Source organism: Dipodomys spectabilis, unplaced genomic scaffold (genome assembly GCF_019054845.1).
Source record: "Dipodomys spectabilis isolate Male_0828 unplaced genomic scaffold, ASM1905484v1 ptg000234l, whole genome shotgun sequence".
NCBI classification, from domain to species: Eukaryota; Metazoa; Chordata; class Mammalia; order Rodentia; family Heteromyidae; genus Dipodomys; species Dipodomys spectabilis.
In genome coordinates this window covers 18,812,677-18,820,213 of record NW_024870911.1, presented here as the reverse complement: position 1 = coordinate 18,820,213, position 7,537 = coordinate 18,812,677, and the positions used below count along the sequence as shown (strand labels likewise).

The 7,537-nt window shown below is 37.0% G+C and overlaps 1 pseudogene; it reads left to right on the top strand.

The window, feature by feature from the left end:
- LOC122124354 lies at positions 1-2,237 on the top strand (annotated as a pseudogene).
- Positions 2,238-7,537: the final 5,300 nt, after the last annotated feature.

Sequence of the window (7,537 nt, the reverse complement as noted above, 5' to 3'; positions counted from 1 at the left end):
ATGAGAAACCATACAGGAATCACAGAATTTGTCCTCCTGGGACTGTCAGATGATCCAAAGCTCCAGGTCATAATCTTTGTCTTTCTCTTCATCACCTACCTGCTCAGCATCACTGGAAACCTGGCCATCATCACCCTCACTCTGCTGGATCCCCACTTGCAGACCCTCATGTATTTCTTCCTCAGGAGTTTCTCCTTAGTAGAAGTCTCATTTACAACTGTCAGTATACCCAGATTCCTAGGGACCATTCTGTCAGGAGATAAAACCATATCCTTTAATGACTGCATGGCTCAGTTATTTTTTTCATTCTCTTGGGAGTCAGGGAATTTTATCTGCTGGCTGCCATGTCCTATGATCGCTATATTGCCATCTGCAAACCTCTGCATTATCTGACCATCAAAAAGTCTGCACCATTCTGGTCTTTGTCTCTTAATCATCTTCCCTGCACTCCTGTTGCTCCTACAGCTTGACTACTGCAAGTCCAATGTCATTGACCATTTTACCTGTGGTTATTTTCCCCTGCTGCCACTTTCTTGTTCAGACACAACATTCCTAGAGGGAATGGGGTTTTCTTGTGCTGTATTTACTCTCATGTTTACTTTGGCTCTAATATTTCTTATTTTTACATTTTTTATTGTAAAAATATTGTACAGAAGGGTTACAGTTACATGAGTAAGGTAATGAATACATTTCCAGTTGAGCATTGATGCCTCTTCCTTTGTTTTTCTCCCACCATCCCTTCCCTCCCACCTCCTCACCTACTCCCCTTCACCCCCTCCCACCCTTTCCCCCACCCTCCCATCCCCACCAAAGATGTAAAGTTCATTTTCCACATAGTGTCTTGTACATCTCATTGTTATAATGTGTCAACCTGTATCCCTATATGAACATTTTGTTTTTTTTTCCCTTCCCCTCCCCAAATTAAAAAAAAAATTATATATAAGATGCAGGGCACTGAAATCAAATACAGTGAAAACAGGAATTATACTGTGGGGGAGGAACATACCAAAGAAACAAAAGAAATCACATAATATATTATAAATACATTAAAAACAATAGCAAGAAAGAAAAAAACCATTTGTGTCCCTATCTTGGGGTTCATTTCGCTTAGCATCATCTGATATGGTCATATATATATATAGCTTTTGGCTTTTCTGCCTGTCCTAAACTTATACTAGTTATTGCAAGTAAGGAAAACCATGGGATCTATGTTTCTTTAGGCCTGGCTTACTTCACCTAATATAATTTTGTCCAAGTCTTTCCATTTCCTAGCAAATGGGGCAATGTCATTCTTTCTGATGGTGGCACAGAATTCATATTCTATTCTATTTTTTTAGCTCCCTTATCAAAGATTGGATGGCTATAGGTCCGTGGGTTCATTTCTGAGCCTTCAGTTCTATTCCATTGTTCCTAGGTCTGTTCTTATGCCAGTACCAAGCTTTTTGATTACTATGGCTTTGTAGTAGAGTTTGAAATTTGGTGTTGATATTCCTCCAGCACTGCTCTTTCTGCTAAGGATCGTTTTTGCTATTCAGGATCTTTTTATTCTTCCATATGAATTTTTGTGTTGCTTTATACATTTCATTGAGGAATGAGGTTGGGATATTGATAGGTATGGCATTGAATTTGTATACAGTCTTTGGAAGTATTGGCATTTTCATGATGCTAATCCTCCCAATCCAGGAGCATGGGAGGTTTTACCACTTCTTAAATTCTGCTTTAATTTCTTTTTTCAAATTTTTAAAGTTTTCATCATAGATGTCCTTCACTTCTTTAGTTAGGTTAACTCTTAGGTATTTTATTTTGTCTGGGACTATTACAAAAGGAGTTGCTTTCCTGGTTTCAGCCGTGCTCTTCTCATTGTTGTCATATAGAAAAGCCATTGATTTTTGAGGGTTAATTTTATACCCTGATACTTTACTTTGGCACTAATATTTCTATCTTACATATCTATTATCAGAACCATTCTAAAGATTCCTTCTTCTAGTCAGAGGACAAAGGCCTTTTCTACCTGTTCTTCCCACATGGTGGTCATCTCCATCTCTTACGGAAGTTGTATTTTCATGTACATTAAGCCCTCAGCCACAGAAAGGACAACATTGAGCAAGGGAGTGGCTGTGCTAAATACCTCAGTAGCCCCAATGCTGAACCCTTTCATTTATAGCCTAAGGAATCAGCAGGTCAGACAAGCCTTCATGAATATGGCCAGGAAGACCCTGTTTTTCACCAGTACATGACATAAAGTATTGTCATGATTTAGACACACATTGGAGGGGAATTTTTAAAAAGTGAAAATCTAGTGGTCCATTCAAATCTATGTGGCTATACTCATCATCCTTGTTCATTTCTCCTTGTTCTCAATGTGAGCAAGCATATTTGTTTCACATAGTTCTCATTCCATTAAAATCACAGTTCTCATGTCATTCTGATTTTCTCCTGTCTTCAGATACTTGATTGTCTTAAGTTCTACAACATTAAAAAAAATTACAGGTAAAATTCCATTTTGAGTTTTTCTCAGGAAAAAAAAATGTACCACCAGAAATAGCAGAGAAAACATATAAATAATGAAGTATTTCATAATAATCTACAAACAAAATCTGGTTTCATTTATTTTTTGGAGAAATGGTCTTTATCATCCTGCAGTTTCTCTTGGAAATCTTCAGATAGCATGTAAATAAATAATACAAAAATATAACCAACTCCTTAGGTAGAATTTTCAGCTTCATATGTGTATTAGGGAATAATTAAATCATACAATGCATACACAAACACATACACTGTCCATGTACAAAGTTAGATGTATACAATTGAACTCAAAAAGCTCTTTCCACTTCAGGAAATTAAAGAAATTTAAATAAAAAAAAAACAAATGGAGCAGAGGAGGAAAAATTAAACATGAATCAATGAAGTAAATAGGGAAATAACTGAGAAAAAAATCATGAAACTTAAAACTGCTAAGGAGAGAGGGGGGAGGGAGGCAAAAACACCAGACAACAGTGCTTAATGCTTATAATCCTAAGGACCCAGAATCAGAAATCCAGAGGATTGAGGTTCAAAGCTAACCATGACAAAGAAAAAATAGTCCTAGGAACAAATCTCCAAACTAACCAGTTCAAAACTGAGTAGAAGGCATTCCTCAGGTGGTAGAGTTTCAGCCACACAAGCAAAACGACCAAGCAGAACTCCCTGACTCTGTACAAACCCCAATACCATTAAAAATATTACACTGACAAATGAAATATTGATCTACCAAGTTTTGTCAAAGAAATGGAGAATGGAAGGAAGGGAAGAAATACATTTACAAATAATAAAAAGCAAATTGGTTAATCTTGATTGTTGACTTGATTGAATTGAGAAGTGCCTAGGAGATTGGTAGAACCCACATCCGGTGTATCTGTGAAGGCATATTTAGAGAGAATTGAAGAAGGAAGAACCACTCTTAATGTGAGACATCATTCCATAAGCTAAAAAGCTTAACAGGACAAAAAATAAAAAAGCTGCCTTGCCAAGGCATTCCCTCTCTCTGCTTTGGTCACCATAGTAGGCACTGTTTCACTCGGCCATGCCTTTTTCCCCATGATGGACAGACAAACTCTGCATCTGTGAGCCAAAATAAATCTTTGTGCCCTGAAATTGTTTGTCTGATATATTGTGAGAGCAAGGAGAAAGCTATTTTTTAAGTGTATCTCGTGGTGGACTTGCTTACTTAGCAGGCACTCTACAAATTGAACTATGCCTCAAGGCTCACTATACGCTGCCTCATGGCCAGTCAGAGTCCTGGAGTTGGTTCTCAAGGCTCTGCCTGGCTAGTTCACTGGCTACTGTGAGCATGAAGTCTCCATTAGAGATGGAGTCTCTGATGATGTGGTTCAAAAGCCTTTGGAAGTGGTTTGGGAAAGTATTTATATGTATGTGGAGAAACCCTGGAATGTGTCATAGAGGTTGACAGATGATTCTTGGGGAAAGTCAAAGATCAGATTCTAGTAGGTTTATGGCTCAAACCTGTCATCCTAGCTATCAGGAGGCTAAAATCTGAGGAGTGCAGTATAAAACTAGCACAGGCAGAAAAGACTATAGAGACTCTTTTTTTAAATAAGTATTTTTTATTATAAAAATACGGTATAGAGGGGTTACAGTTACATGAGCAAGGTAATGAGAACATTTCCTATCAAGCATTGTTGCCTCCTTTGTTTTTCCCCTACTATCCTTCCCCCCCCCCCCACCTCCACATCTATCCTCCTCCCTCCCTCCCCCACAAATTGTAAAGTTCGTTTTTCAACATAGTGTCTTGTGTATCTCATTGTTACAATATGTCAACCTGTATCCCTATTTAAGCATTTTGTTTTTTCCCTTCCCCTCCCCAAATTAGAGAAGAAAAAATAGAATGGAGACTCTCAGCTCCAATTAACTATCAAAAAGCTTGAAGTAGAACTGTGCTTACATGGTACAACCCAAGTCTTAAGCAAAAATATATATACAAGATGCATGGGGGAGAAACATTTTTCTAATTTGAGGAGGGGAAGGGAAAAATAAAACCCTTAAATTGGGATACAGGTTGACCCATTGTAACAATGAGATGTACAAGACACTATGTTGAAAACGAACTGTACAACTTCGGGCCCGGGGAGGGGGGTAAAGTGGGATGGGGGAAGGGGGAAGGAGGGGGGTTGGGAAGGATCGAGTTGGGGAGAGAGGGAGAGAAGGGAAGGTAGGGGAAAAACAAAGGAGAAGGTAATAATACTCAATAAGAAATGTACTCATTACCTTACTCGTAACTGTAACCCCTCTGAACAGTATTTTTACAAAAAATATATATATTTTAAAAAATGCTACAAGACAGTACTCAGGCCCTGTGTTCAAGCCCCATACCAACACACACACACACACACACACACACACACACACACACACACACAATTAAATAACAAAGATATGTTATGAAACATATAGAAAAAGAAAATACAAATATTAATATACACAAATATATCTCAAAAATAAAATAAAACCAATGAAAAGTAAGCACTTTAGGAAATTCATGGGCTTCAACATAAACACTTAAATTATTAGTTATAAAACATAATTTTTAAATAAATATATATACTATTTATATACTAAATATTTACCATACCCTAACTGCTTTGTCAAGCACATTCTTAAATTATCTCACTTACTATTTTCAGTATCCTATGAGTTAAATCTATTATTCTTATGTGTTATGGGTAAGAAAACTGAAAAACAAAAAAGACCAAATACATTCTTAGGTGTGTAAAATAAGAGCATCTGGTGAACCTAAAAGCCCACATATTGTCTTTATGATACTTATCTTTACCATTCAATGAATGTGGCTGCCATATTTGTCTCCATGCTTATAAGTTTTTAAATAATTTGTAGTATTCAGGGTGGGGTAGGGTACACTGGAAAGGGAACACTCTTCTCAAAAGGAGGAAAATGGTGAAGTAGCTAACAAAAGTTCATTTGCATGTCTTACCAATTGAATACATATGCAATAGAAATACATGAGCATTTACTACAAATGATTCCTGTGGTTTACATCCTAGCTACCTGGGTGGCTAATGTCAAGAGGATCAAAGTTCCAGTGCTGCCCAGGAAGAAACGTCTATGAGACTGCATCTTCACGCAAGGAAGCCGGATGTGGTGGAGCATGTCTGTGATCTCAGCAACTAGGTGAACTCTAAAGTAAGCAGATCGCCCAGGTGTGTGCCAAGACCTTAACCTAAAAATAACCAGCAAAATCAAGGCTGGATGTATAGCTGATCAGTACAGTGTCATTCTAGCAAGTTTGAAGCCCCAAGTTTTAACCTCACTACTACCAAAATAAAAATTTCAAGTAAGGGAGAGTATTATAACAGCATAGTACCCTGATTTTTAAGAACAGTGAAATTGCTATTTTAAGCAATCATTCCAAAATATTGTCTAGACAATTTGACAAAGAGTTATGCCCATTACATATTTGGCATGAAAGAAAACTAGAATTACATATTTTTACATGGGAAATTACATAATTGTGGTGCTTGTGAAGTTTGTAAAAACGATATCAAGTACATAATGGAACAATATATCGGAATGAGTAAATGTGGTCATACTTGTTGCTAAGCATATAGAAAAAATACCTAGTGGAACATCCCATAAATGTTGAATGCTGGTTACTTTGAATTTGAGAAAAAAGAGGTATGAGGCCTCTTTTGTAGGTCTGTAAAGACTATTATGACATTTAGTTCTCTGAGTCTTAGGCTTCTATTAACTTTAAAATCAAACAATTTAAAATTTGTTTACAGTACACTTCGGATATTTAATGATGCTAAAGTGCTTATTTTTGTCATTCAATCTACCTTAGCTGGCAGAGATGCAAAAAGTAAATAAGATATCCTCAAGGAAGTGTCCACTGTACAATAGTTCACTTTGGGATGTCACTAGCCCCCCAAGGAATTGAGAACTAATTTTCTCCAAATTGTCCTCTGAGTCCACTTAGGAAAGTGAAGTTTGGCCAAAGGGAAAACAGGTTAATTGTATCCACTGATGGGTACACTTTGGCGTTTAGCTCTCCATGTTGCTTGGTTTTCCAGAAACATAGATCATGACATCATTACATCTCCTGAATTGTTCTCAGTTTGCAGGCCTCCTTTCTCCAACCTAATCTTTCCCAGGTTGAAACAGAAACCAGAGAAGGTAAATTATTATCTATTTACCTTTCTCTTATTTAGAGAGCTTCAAAAGGTTTCATCTTCCAGGCAGTTTTCCTGGCAGTTTGCTTCCAGAATCAAGTTGTTGACACTGTGTTTTATTTTTTAAAATAATTTTTTATTGTGACAGTACTGTACAGAGGAGGGGTAACAGTTACATGAGCAAGGTAATGAGTACATATTTTATCAAGCATTGTTGCCTCCTCCTTTTTTCCCCCCTATCATCCCTTCTCTCCCACCTCCACAAATACACTCCCTACTCCCCTACCCCCGCCTAAATTGTAAAGTTCATTTTTCTTCACTGTGTTTTAAACTACAGCTCACTCAGAGGAATTTTTCCTTTTGTATGGAAAATATAAAAGATATTAAAAGGTGAGGTAAGTCATTTTCAGACTGCAAAGGAAATGTGATTTCTCTCATATATGGAAGCTAAATCTAAAATACATTGGGACATGAAAAGTTATATAGGACTGTAGGCATTCACACACAGTGAGAGCAAAGGAAGATATTCTTAGGATAGAAACACAAAGTCCAATGTCTAAGTGTCTTATCATATAAAAATAGCAGTTATATTTATAAATATTTATATTTAATATTTTGTAAAATGAACCCCAGGAAACAGAAACAAGAGGTTTTGTTTTTGTTGCTGTTTTGTTTTCTTTCCTTTGCCTTATTTGTTCAATTATCTGTCTTTGGGAGGGTAAGGGGACACCGAAATGGATTTGGACAAAGGGTGAACAAATGCAGCAGTGGTACTCACTAGATACTATGTGGAAAATGAACTATAAAACTTGTGAATGGAGATGGGAGGGAATAACTGGGAGAGAACGAGGGAA